At 42.2% G+C, this 13,513-nt stretch overlaps 1 protein-coding gene across 20 annotated transcripts in view; it reads left to right on the top strand.

Annotated features, from left to right (window-relative positions):
• Nucleotides 1-13,513, top strand: part of PHLDB2 (pleckstrin homology like domain family B member 2) — a 223,587-nt gene that overhangs the window by 111,471 nt on the left and 98,603 nt on the right. For 2 of the 20 annotated variants that reach the window (XM_046658187.1, XM_046658190.1), the window contains exon 2: nt 8,683-8,895. The exons of the other annotated variants lie outside the window; for them this stretch is intronic. The gene's annotated coding sequence lies outside the window, so the exon portion shown is untranslated. The remainder of the gene's footprint in view (nt 1-8,682; nt 8,896-13,513) is intronic. 20 annotated transcript variants of the gene reach the window in all.

Genomic DNA, 13,513 nt, shown 5'->3' on the forward strand with positions numbered 1-13,513 from the left:
GGGGGCGCTCTCGGGGGGGGGGGGGGGGGGGGGGGGGGGGGGGGGGGGGGACCGGGGCAACTTTTGCGGAGAACTCTGGAATTCCCAAGGAGAGAGGGGTCGGCGACTTCAGGATAGAGCTGCTTTGTCGCTGTGGCGGAGGAAGGAGATCCGCTGCTGGGTGGTGTGGGGCGCGGGGCTCAGAGAAGACCCCCCCGCCCCAAATATCTAGCTACTGCGGTTCTGGTTCCACTTTGTTTCAAGAGTGGGGCTCGCACGTTTGAACTGTCCAGACACCCGGATTCCGATTTGACCTTGGATCCCCCCAGAAGTTTATGTTCTGGCGATCTCTGCACCCTTAAAGATAGCGGCTAGAGCGTTGGGGAGTGTCTTGAACCCTTGTTTCACCGCGCCCGGCACGGGGGAGGCGCTACTGAAACGGTCGCTGGTACATTTAATAACTTAGCTCTAGCAGTCATCACTTAGCAAAGCGCCGAGAACCTGGCTGACTCCCGCCACCGCCAGGAAATTAAAAGGCTGACGGGCTCTCCCTTCCAGGGTTGGGGTTTCCTGTTTGAAAGAGCTTCGGAAGCCGAACCCGCTTCCAGCGTCTACCCATCTATCTACCTTTCTTCTGTAAGAGAGGGAACTGCGCCCACAGCCTTTTATGCTGGTTCACTTGCCCGGGGCTGGAAATCCTCTGGCTGGCCCTGCCCTCATCCCTTGAGGTGTTCCTTGTGCTGCTCTGAAGTAGCTCTCAGGAGTTCTAGAATGCACATCTAGTCTCACAGCCAGACGCAGCTGGGAGTGGAACTAAGAGAAGAGGCAGAAAAATGTGGGGTCCTTTTACTATAAACATTTGTCAGCCACATTTCCCCTCATTATATGAATGCGTAAGTTACAGGTATTTATTTTCAAGTATTGGACTTGTAACTTGAAGCTTCCAGTTTGGTTTAACTTAGGGTTTGAGATAGGTCTCTGAGATCCTACCATTATCTGGATTCAGCTGGGAGAGGGAGGTAGGCCTAAAGGGAGTTCACAGCTTCAGAGGGTTAAACTTCTGCCCCGAGAGCACTTGAATTCTTGGTGCCTGGTAGGATAGCAACAGAGGCGTTGGATTTGGGATAAATAAACCTTTCGAGTTGTCCACTATTTTAACAGAATGGCTATATTCCTGGTACCATTGCCCTCAATTGTGTAAATATTTGTTTGAATAAAGAGCTAAGGTTCTTTGAAAAGTAACAGTTGTGTCTATTCAGGATTCGCTTTTCATATCCTGGACTTAGTTATTTAAGAGGGTTTTTTTTTTTTTTTTTGCCTTACATATTTAATGTGGAAATTTAAACATATGTACTTAAGAAACTCTGTAAAGTCCCTAAAGCGTTTATAACTGGCATTTCCTTTCAAAGCAAGGGGGAGTTGCATTTTTGCTCTTAGTTGACTAGTGTGGCCTTCACCTCCCAAGACCCAGAGGTTTGCACATCCCAGCCTTTCTCACAGATGGAAAAATGAGATGTTTGGTTAAGTAGTCATCATTTCAGTCAGTTTGCAGGCTTCAATCTGTTTCTGGCAGCTGGCAGCTGCTGTTCTTTTGGGCTGAGGACCCACTCTGGGGGGTGACTCTTAGCCATGTTTGAAGTGGGGGAGGAAAAGATATTTGGGAAGTTGGGCTAAGAGCTTCCTAACTCCTATCTTAAAGAACCCGGACCAAAGCCGGAACTCTAGCAACCTTATCAGAAACGTTTTATTTACTGGCTTTTGCACAAGAGAGAGAGAAGAAAAAGCCAAGTGATTAAAACAACCACTGGTTTTCATTATTTTCTTCAAAGCCCTGTTTTGACATCTGTAAGGAAGGGTTGATTCTGGAGTACAGTAGAGAAGTTACTGTGAAAAACGTTACTCCTTTTAAATACTTTTAAAGAGCCCTTGAGATGATGGCTTTCTGTGCAAGTTCTCAGTCCTTAGGGAGGTGGTGCTGTGAAGGACTTGGAAAGACAGTGGTTTCCTCCATCTTCCAAGTGGAATACATGTGCTTTATCAATCTGAGTGTCTGTTAGGTCTTGGTGTACTTATTAACTGTGTAAGTGTCACCCATTTGAACCAAAAACAACTTTTAAGTGATATGCTTTTCTAAAGCTCTTTAAAATACATTACAGCAGTGGTTCTCAATGAGGGGGGGAGTGATTCCCCACCACCCCCGCTAGGGAATATTGGGCCAATGTCTGGAGTCATTTTTGGTTGTCCCAACTGGGGGTAGGGGACAACCCCACATGCCAATTAAAGCTCGCATCTAGTGGGTAGATGCCGCAGATGCTGTGTAACATCCTACAATGCGCAGGACACACAGGAAAAGAATTATCCAGCCCCAAACTCTAGATGCTCGCTAGACTACTTCCTTGTGGGCGTATGTTAACAAGATTAGGGATCTTAATCTAATTTGGATCCTCAAGAAATCAACTGTGTTCTTGCTCAACACAAAGAAGCGTGTCACAGAAGGCTTTTTGTCTGCAGCAGATTCTTTTGCCCTTGGTGTTAAGAGTCTTAATGTACCATAGATGTGAAGGAACTTCTTCTGTTCACTGACGGCTTTGAGTTGGCTGAAAATCACACAATTTTGGAGTGTGAGAGTGCAAGGGGGCCCCAGGGATCACCCAGTTCAACCTTTTCATTCTATAGGTGTAAAGACTGAGCTACCCAGGGATGAGTAACTCATAAGGTCTCAGTGACAGGCATAGTTCTAGATATAGTTTAGGATTAGAGAATTTATAAACTGATATTTGGGCAAATGTAATTGTTTTTAAAGTGGACCTGACCTTTTGTGAGAGTTTAGAGGTCCCATTCTCTGTAAGGAAATAAATAAACTCTGATGGGGGAACGGTGGCATTAGCTATGGTGACTGTGGAGCATATGCCTGGGTGTGTCAGACCCAAGAAAGGGATAATTCCATTGTGTGACCTGTGACACTCCACGTCTGATGCCTGTACCATCTTTCCCGTGGCAAAGTGGGCAACAGATGGTTGCACAGACGTAGCAGATGCTGCTTTTGAATCCAGGTACAAAACAGAACATTTGAGATATTTCTGTCCCTCCCTGCCTTATGGGTTAAGAGTAGGGTGCATGAATGGATAGGGTTGTCTTGGACAGAAGGGGGAATGAGAGAGGCCTCCTGAGTATGGAGCTAAAAAAAGCACTTGGCATATGAGGAAATGAGCATGCATTGGGGCAGTTGTGGGGGAAATTCATAAGCTGATGAGTGGCTATCTGAGGTAAATGTGATTGCACGGAACTCGGGTGAGGAATCTGAAGACTGTTCAAGCTTGGCTGTTCTTTGGGCGAGTGGGACAAGATAAGTCTGGGGGTCAAAGGAACCTCAGAAATCCTCTTGTCTGAATCCTTTGCCCACAGTCCACTTGCTTGGCTAGACAGCGCAGAACCTGCAAGCCGGATCTCCTAACTCGTGTTCCACCACACTCTCTCTTGCACCCCACAGTCTCTGCCATTCCATCTGTTTACCTATTGGGGAAGAAAATGATAGTGGTAGAAAGTCTTTGTTAATTTCCCAGGAGAGTTTAAAAAGCATGGCATTTGTGAATGGCTCTGTTTATAGAAAGGAGTCATCTCAATGAGTTTTTGATTATCAGAAAAGTTGTGCACATATGGCCCGATCAATTACAAACATATGTACTCTCACATTTACATTACTACAATTAGCCATTAGGCCTGTGACTAGGGATTCTAGTTCTGTGTGCTCAGTAGTACTGCCACAGTATTACAATCCTCAAGTCTGGGAGGTTCTGGTAATGTAGGAGAATTTTTTGGGAGAGGTCAGAGCTCTGAACCCTGCTGAGGTAGGTTTTTATCATTTTGCTGTCTAGCCAAAGGGTGCACCTCAAAGCTGAGCAGAGTAGCGTATTTAGAAATGATTCAAAAGTGATGCCTTTTTTAAGGGGGCTGCTCCCTGTAGGTGCTTCAGGAAAGAGATGTTGCAGCCTTGTCAGTATCACCTTTTGGTGAGTCATTCCCCTTAGTTTTTTTTTCAGATGATAGGAGAGGAGATGTGAGTTGACTTTTTTTTTTTTTAATAACTGTCGGCTGGAAATATTTATTGGCACTTGATTAATATGACTTTCGCCTTTTAAAGTAAATAAAACCAAAAAGGGCAGCTCACGTTTTCAGATCCCTTCAAAATAAGCATTTCGTAAGCAGAACTTGTCTCTGTCACTCAGGAAGGTGAATCTTCCAGGGGTTAATTTCCACACAGTTGTGTTCATGATATTTAGGGATGTTTCTTACATGTTGAAAAGAAGCTTTGTGCTGTATCTGCTTTAAGGGCAAGATGGCAATCTGTAGGCACTAGTGATCAATAAGAGAATCCCAAGTATAAAAATCATTTTACTGGGATGCAGTGGGAAAGCTGGGGGTGCAGAAGCTTGCTATACAAAGAAACAGATGCATAAGATGTAGAGTAATGGGCTAAGTTATATGCAAAGTTTTTGAGAAGTTTTCACAGGAGATATTTGTTTTGTTTTGTGTGTGAAGGTTGATTTATTAGATGCCCTGCTTTTCCTTCTTTTACAAATTAAGGGGAAGAAAAAGATTGTGCATGCCAGTGTTTAATATTGTTACCTCAAGCAGGGTCAGCCTTTTCCAAGACTTGCTGCTAAAACTAGAGTTCCATGGAAATTCGGTGTTGATCATCTTAGAATATTTTGTTTGCACATTGCATGTGACTTCTCCAGATGGCAATATGCTTGTGGAATTAGCATGTGGAATGGCAAAAAAGCTAAAGGTTACAAGATTTGTCCTAGATTTGTTTCTTGACCACTGTACTGCTAAAACAAGGGCAGGTAAAAGCACAGGAAAGCCGGCTCCTGCATTCTTTTGACCGGTTCAGACCCAGCCTGAACAGTGCTTCATAGCCAAGAGATATTCAGAGGGGACTGGGAAGTCATGTCTGGCTGCCACACTGCTTACGTCATCTCAGAAGTAGGTTTTCAAAAACGGCTTAAGATTTATTAAGGAAATTGCAAGCCATGGGAATGCAGACAAAATATTTCGTATACATCATGCTGAATCAAATGCCCGTATTATATTGCATTACCATAACTCTGACCAGGACTTTTTCCCACTGTGCTATGCTGCAACAATTTATTATGCCCTTGGAATGTCATGGGTAACAGTGCCGGTGAAGCCTTTTCCCAATTAGGTAGCTGCCACCTTATCACTAAAACATGTTTCTGTTCTGTGGTCATTTCCATTTCCTGCATTGTATAACTGGCACGCCTGTGTTATTTAACCACTATCTTTGGGAGTCTAGAAAGTTGGAGCAGAAAGAACATCTAGTTCACTCTCACCATTTTAAATATGGGGAAATCTCTGCTAAAACAAGGTGAAGACAGGCAAAGTGTCTTGCCGCAGCTCTTACTTCTGTTGGTTATTTTGGCAGAACCAGGACCAGGACGCGTCTCCTGACTCATGTTCCTGGCAGCCTGTCCAGTGTTCTTTGTACTAGATTGGCCATTACAATAAAAATAACATCCTCATGTAACCATTTCCTTTATTAGGTCTTTTGGCCAGAGTTATAAAAAACAGCATTGATTAAATTTAATTTAGTTAGTTGTTTATTAATCTCTGTTGGTTCCAGTTTTTTCCCTATTCCTTCCAAGCAATAAGCGGTCAAAATGTAGCTGGAAAGGGAAACATTGTCTTATAACGCTCTCTCTGCATAATCAACCATTAAGTAATGAAGAGATGGTATCGTTATTGTTTTGTTTTGTTTATAGTATTTTTAAAACCTATCCACTCAGTTTTAGAGTTAAAGGTGAAGCCATTATGACCGTGGAAGATGTAGTCAACTTGTGTTTTTTTGCATCTCTCCTGAGCCTACTTATACTGTGACTATTTCCAGTTCGTAAATATTGGGGAAGAGAGTGGGTAACGTAGTGTGTTTGGGTTTGGGTAATGTTACTTTGGAAAAATAAAAGATGTCTCTTAAGAGAGTGTGTTTTGATCTGTAGTGTGAAAAGGGGACAAGGTGGTAGAAAGATGAGGGTTTTGCTGCCATAGACTCTCAGCTTCCAATTCAAGCCCATAGCAGTGTTTTCAGGGTCAAGAGAGCATCTTTGTTCCCATGTGATCCCAGGGTCAGTGTTTTCCTAGTTTGAAATTGGCTTTGAGCTTGAAGGGTGCTCTTTCCTGGAGTAGCCTTTGCTTCAGGAAGTGAATCTGAAGTACTGGTACACACAGATGCTACTCAAGACCTCCAATTTAGTTCTTTGCAACTCTCCGCTTCTCTGGCTTTATCTTCCTTGTGGTGATCACATGATAAAGGAAGATTCCTCCAGGTTTACAGGGGACTGGTCAGAAAGACCTAAACCCAGAGATAAATTACACCAATGGTCAGGAATAAGAAACATCTTGATACATTTGATTTATTTGGGAAAATGTTATCTTGAACTACAACTAATTTAGGATTCTATAAAGAACCCTGAAGATAGGGATCTATAATTTCCTACCTAAAGAACTCTCCCACTTTTAGATGAGCAGTAACATACTTTAAGAATCTACAAAGTGTATCAGTGTCTCCCTTAGCATAAATATGTTAGGGGTGTGTGTGTTTTAATGTTTTTTGAGGCTCCAATTCTTCAGGATATGGAAGATTTGTCAGGCTGTGTGAATACTTTTACATTTCAGCTTTCTGAAGACATGGTTTCTTATTTGGGCTCACAGAAATTTAGTTACCCCATCTAGCGTTATCTTGCAAGTATATAATTTAATGGCCTGATACTTGTAATCTGGACAGTGGATTTCACGTTTTTCCCAGGCACTTAAAAATAGTATCAGATTTTAGGCACTTAATTCAATATGATAAAGGGTTAATATTTCGTGCTTTAAAAAAGTCATCTAGGAGCCAGTAATATGACCCCATACTTCTTTGTAAAGTGAGCTACTATAATTTTTATGTCAAGATATATTAATATATTTTTATTCATATTGATTTGCAGAATGCATACGTCTTTTTTTAATATTTTACTATGGAGAAATTCAACATACACAAAAGTTAAAAGATTGATACAGTGAAATTCCATGTACCCATCCCTCAGCTTCAACAATTATCTACATGTACTAATCTTTTTTCATCAATAGACTTTACTTCCCCCCAAAACATGAATTGTTATAAAGCAAATTCCAAACACTATAGTATTTCATTCATAAATAATTTAAAATGTAACTCTAAGTGATTAGGATTTAAAAAAAAAATATAACCACAGGGGCTGGCCTGGTGGTGTAGCGGTTAAGTTCGTGTGCTCCACTTTGACGGCCCGGGGTTTGGTGGTTCGGATCCTGGGCACGGACCTATGCACTGCTTATCAAGCCATGCTGTGGCAGGCATCCCCCATATAAAATAGAGGAAGATGGGCACAGATGTTAGCTCAGAGCCAATCTTCCTCAGCAAAAAGAGGAAGATTGGCCATGGATGTTAGCTCAGGGCTAATCTTCCTCAAAAAAAAAAAAAGTATCATTATCATACCTAAAAAAATAGCAATAATTATGGTATCATCTACTTTCCAGTGTTCAAATTCTTTGATTGTCTCAAAAAGATTTTTTTAATAGTTGGATTGTTCAAAACAGGATCTAAACGAGGGCTATACATTGTATTTCATTGCTGTGCTCCTGAGTCTCTTTTAATCTCGAACAATTCCCTCTTTGTCTTGTTTTGTTTTTTCCTTGCCATTTGCTTGTTGAAGACATTGGTCATTTTTTCTGTAAACTTTCCCATATTCTGGAATTAGTGATAGCATCTCCAGCGTGTCGTTTAATATAATCCTCTGTCCCTTGTATTTTCCGTAATCAGAGACAGCATGCTTTTAATTTGAGAGCTTTCCTACCACATCATTGTGTTGAACTCAATTTATATATGTAAATACTTACTGAATTAATATAGTCTCTTTTTAAAATTTTGCTAAAGCTGCTTTAATAATGGTATAAACACAAATGTGAGTCCAATTGATAAAAGTCGTATCTTGATTATTTAGGTAAAAGTCAGGAATTTTGCCCATGGGAAGGGAATTTTAATGACTCACTTGTTTTTTGAGGTTGCTTCTGCTGTCTCTCCTCCCTCCCCTGCCCTCCTCACTGGCTGACGAGAGTTATCATAGGAAACATGCAGCCGAGTTCCTTGGATAGTCTAAAGAATGTTTTAAAGTTCCTACAGACAAGTCCTATTCAAGGGACTAGCACAAAACTTTTAAAAATCCCTATAACTGATGTCTTACTCTCTTCACTGAGTCTTCTAAAATTCTTAAAAATTCTTAATATAAAACACTCCAAACTTATTTAAAAGTAGTCTCTCATCACTCATTTGGAGGTGAAGATCCTCATTTGAAGTATGGTTCTTTCTGTTGATTTCGATTACTTATGGAAACTTTGGCTACCATCTGGACTTCTTTTTTTGACAGAACTTAGACTTCAGTGCTGCTAGAGATGACAGAGGGGAAGGTGGAGGGCGGGGGCTAGTTGCCTTCTAGTGGTAGGAAGAAGCTGACACTTTTTTTTGCTTTTTGTCCCCACTTCTTCCGTCTGCATTAAAAGTTCTCATTATCTGCCATCGCTCCTCCCTCCGTTCTGTGCTCCTTTCCTCCCTGCAGCATTGTCTGCTACCTTTGTTCTTTCCTTAATGGGCTCCCTTACCTCTTCTTTTAGATATTTTCAGAATGTAGTAAAGTAAGAATTTAAAAGAGAAAACAGAAGACAACCAAGAGAGAAACTGTGAAATCAGTGTCCTGAGACATCGTTTCAACCTTCCAGTGGTCCTCTCCTTCCCCCCCAGCTCCGCCACACGTCACCCAACACCTAACAAATTCTGAGGACGCCTCAAGTTGCCTGGGTTCTGAAGCGCCTCCTCTGGCAGTCACAGTAAGCCTGCGTGCATGTTAGACTGCTGTGGGCGTGTGGGCAGCATGCGTCCTTCTGTGAGTATGTGTGTGTGCGCTTGCCTCACACGGTAGATTTCAGCCACCTGTTGTAATAGGCTCAATCTGCAAGAATAAAACAGCCTCCTGATTCTGCCATGAAAATACATTTATTCCTGTGGAACTGCTCTTTTTGGATCTTTTGGAGAGATGAAAATATAGTCCTTGGAGATTATCAACTTACCTGCGTGTAGCTAGTGGATAATAATTATTTTGTTCAAACAGGCAGACCTTTAAATGACGAAAAACATGGTGCAAGGCAGGAGGAGTGGGAATCCCTTTGCTGCCGTTTATTTGCAAAAAGAACAATAGGGTTACTATGTCTACTAACAGAGGTTTTTTTCCTTCTCTATACTGGGATATAAAATCCTGAGTGTGGTGGAAGAGTTTCAAGAAACAGAGTTTAGAAAGCCGGGATGAGTGAGGGAGAGACAGGAAGCTTCTAGGGAGATGGGCGTTGAGACAATGGGAAGGTCCAGGTTTGGGGATACTTGCAGAAACTGTGTGTGGCAGGTGATGTTTGAAGGAGAGAGGATCTGGGAATATCTGCTAGGAGGAGGTGTTTGCTGATGGGTGTGGGGCCGTGTGGAGAGGTGAGGCTTGTTTGCAGAGATGGAGGAGGCCGAGGAGGATTTAGTGATGAAACAAAACATTGGTGAAAAAGGAGAGTATGTTTGCAGAGGGAGAGTTGAGAAGACTGAGGGTTTACTAAGGATGGTGTTTGGATGATGGAGGAGGGGGAAAATAGGCTGCTTTTGGATTTCTGAAATGAGAATATTGCTAGAGAAGGATGTGGTTGTTCCTGAAGCTTCTAATTAGCCCCCCTCTTCATCATGTTTTCATGTTGGGGTTCGTGGGAAAAGAGGGAGGTTTTGTGTCCATTGTTCTCCATTCTGAAGCTTGGAATTTGGGGCTGAAATAGATTTTTTAGTTTTTCCCTTTCCGTCCTCTAAAAGCTTCCCCTCAGGCCCCTTCTGCTGCTATTGGTCGCTGCAGAAATGCCCTCCCATGATGGCCCTGCTTCTGAGGGACCACTCTAAGCTGGTGTCTGAATTCCATTACATGTCGTCAGTACATGCTTTATTTCCAACACTGCCGTAGCGTAAACATCAGTGCTGAAAGAGACCGGCCCGTGGACCACCAGTGTTCTGGGAGAGCTTTGAACTCCAGGCGTCCACCACTGTCTGCGAGGAAATATGCTCCCAGAGCCAGCAGCTCATCTCTAAGGGCCCTTGCGGGAGAGGGTTGAGACTCAGACTTTATTATAAAGCGGAAATTTAAACCTATACCCTCCTGATCTTTTTTTTTCTGAGAACATTTTTCCTGAATTTGCTTCTATAATCTACATCCCTCGCCTTTCCCCAGCAATATGAAATGATTTCCACTTTCCTATCCCTTGCTCTTGCAGTCCCCTCTGATTAATTCCTGCTGTATTGGGTGATCCAAGCAACGGTCTGTGCATGGCAATGTCAAACAAGAAGTAATGTGCTGTATAATTTAGGACTCCTCCAAACTCTGTTGGTATAAATTACCTGGAAGACTGCGTTTGTATAAGCCAGATTTTAGGCCCTTCTCCTCCAACACAACACAACACAGCAAACACTTCATTTTAATTTGTTTGTTTTTTAAAACTTTACTGCCTGGGTATGTTTTCATTGTCTTGAAACCAAGATCACTGCAGCTGTGACAGTCACAGTGCTGTAAATTCACTGTTGGTGACATAGTTTGAATGGGACCAGCTTCACTGTGTTATTTGGTATAAACGGAGCTGGAGAATTATGTTTTAAAACAGATGCCAGTATTGTGCCAAAGAGAAAAGAATCTACAAAGAAACTTTTAAACATGATCCTTGAGATTAGTTTTTTAAGTAATTTTCTTCTCTAGGGAAAAAGTACTGTGCCTTTCCATGGTGTCCTTTGGAGATCTCTTCATGACTTCTGGCATTTTCTAATTAACAATAAGATGATGTACATTTCAGGTGATAAAATAACAAGAGCTCTGGGGGGATTAAATTTATGGATTGGAGAGTAAGCCCCTGCATTTCAACACACATTAACTTCTTTCCTGTTTGGACTTCCCGCTGTTGTCTTTTCTCTCAGATGGGCACCAGATGCCGTCTTCCCTTCTCCAGACCCGTTCCGGAGCTACGTGTGTAATATATGGAGCCATTAAAGCCCCTGGGACTGTTTTGCTTTCACAATAACATAATGCAGTGATTTTATAATTTCACTGAGACTTCTTTTTTGTTTACATAAAATGTACAGGAAACTCAAAATAAACACAACAGTGTAGACCGAGAAGCCAGGCTGGAAACCCTGGAGTCTTCCTCGCCTCCTCTCTTACACATGTGAACACAGATCTCTCTCCCCACTGCCCTTGCTCTTGTTTGTCACTTTGGCAACACCTCTTGTGGTGTTGCTGTCACCTCCCACCAGCCTAGCTCTTCTGCTTTCTTTTCCTAAACACAGCTGTGGTCTCTGATGCGTTCTGTCTGCAGTGCTCCATCACATCACTCCCTGCCTGGTTGCTGGGGAATTAAACCCAGACTCTTCCATTGTCTTCTCTACCCTCCCGCCTCTGCTCGCCTTGCCTACACTCTCATCCTCATTCACTGTACATTGCTGCTTACTCACTGTTCTGCATTTCCCTATGCTTTTCCCGTTTGGAGGCCTCCACTCTTGTAAGCTCACCTGCAATGAAAAGAATACTCTGGAAGGAGGGAGGTACCAACAGCCATTACTGTCACTCCTGTGGTGAGAAAGTCCACCTGTGTGGCTGATTCTCCATCTTTTTTTTTTTTTAAAGATTGGCACCTGAGCTAACATCTGTTGCCAATCTTTTTTTTCCTTCTTCTTCTTCCCAAAGCACCCCAGTACTTAGTTGTATATTGTAGGTCCAGGTCCTTCTAGTTCTGCTATGTGGGACACCACCTCAGCATGGCTTGATGAGCAGTGTCATGTCCATGCCCAGGATCTGAACAGGCGAAACCCTGGGCTGCTGAAGCGGAGCGTGCGAACTTAACCACTTGGCGACGGGGCTGGCCCCCTTATTCTCTATCTTTTGAGTTGAATTGATTCGTGGGATTACGAGATATCAAGTTGAGACAGGTACACATATGCATTCAGTTAACGGCAGGTAACTAAGCTTCAGGAAAATGAGTGAATTCCACATTTGTGCTTGATGATGAATCTTTAAATATATAACCTTTTACACATCCTTAACAGACCTAATAAGATTGAACTGAAAAATTGGGGTACCAGACGTGAATATCCCTTTAAATATTCTCTGGACTGCCCTTCCATTCAAATCATCTGTAAACCCTATTTCCTCTACAAATATGTGTGGTGAAGAAATGTTGCATGGCTGTTTCTTAGATGTGGTTTATTGTTTGCAAATGTCCTGCTTGTCCGTCCCCTGGAGTGTGTAAAGCTGATCTTCTTTCAGCCAATGATTCTTTGGAATATTTTGGTATTGTATTTTGTTTGGCCAACCAAACTGCTTCAGTCATTAGGCTTTTTGATTTTTCAGAAAAGTGTGTGTTGCCACCCTGTAGAGTAGTAAGAAACCCGTAGCAGTTTGATACTCTTGTTTTATTTGCCCAAATAAAGAGGGACCTGAGTTCGGTGATATTTCACTTGGGTGATTAAATAGCTTTTGCAGCTGCAAACAGGTTCAAATATATTAATACATTTTATCCTTTAAGAGGACATCAATATCTTATACTGCTGAGTCAAAAATTAAACTTTTAGGTATCCTCTGACATCAGATGTTAAGCTTTAGTTCTGTACCGTTAGAGTAAATATTTAACATGTGGGGTTTGGGCTTAGTGCTTAGCTTTGGCTTCTGTGTAGTCGCATCTGCTCGGGCTTGCTTTCTGGGTTGCTGCCTCTGCATTGTGGGAATGCCTGTTCTATCTAACTTGAGTTCTGTTTTTGATTTTGTATACATTATCGTAAAACCAAAGACTTCCCCACTAACTGGCTTTAATTCTTTTCTTTTCTGTTCTAGCATCTCACTTATGGATGTCCTTTTGTATCCTGGTCTAAAATATCCTAAATGGTTGGACGATCGCTGTCCAATTTAAACCACTTTCAGGGCTGGCATAGGGCTTGGGCCCAGAGGGCGTATCTTACATGGTCGTGGAGATAGGAAAGGGTTTAGATAACTATGAGTGAGAAATACGTGATGATTAAATACAGTTCATCCAAGGAGAGTTACATCTTAGATTTTTAAGGACCATGACACAGAAAATAACCGTTGCTTTTTCCTGCACAATTTTGGTTAATTGTTCTGTATGAGACGGCATGTTCGCTGGATATACCAGTAGGCAGACTTCAGATGGGCTTGGGATTTTGTCCATACCCTTAAAATCACAGCATTTTAGCTGTAGAAGTGGCTTTATGGTACCATTGGATAATATCCATCAAATTCCCTTTCCTTCAATGAAACTTAATTTCATTGTCATTTGTTTCTACCACAACTTCCTCAGGCTACCACTCTCACTGGGTTAGTCCCCTTCCATGCTCCTTTACCAATCCGTCAATCAGTCCTCTAGGAAGGCA

This window comes from Equus quagga, chromosome 4 (assembly GCF_021613505.1).
Source record: "Equus quagga isolate Etosha38 chromosome 4, UCLA_HA_Equagga_1.0, whole genome shotgun sequence".
Classification (NCBI taxonomy): Eukaryota; Metazoa; Chordata; class Mammalia; order Perissodactyla; family Equidae; genus Equus; species Equus quagga.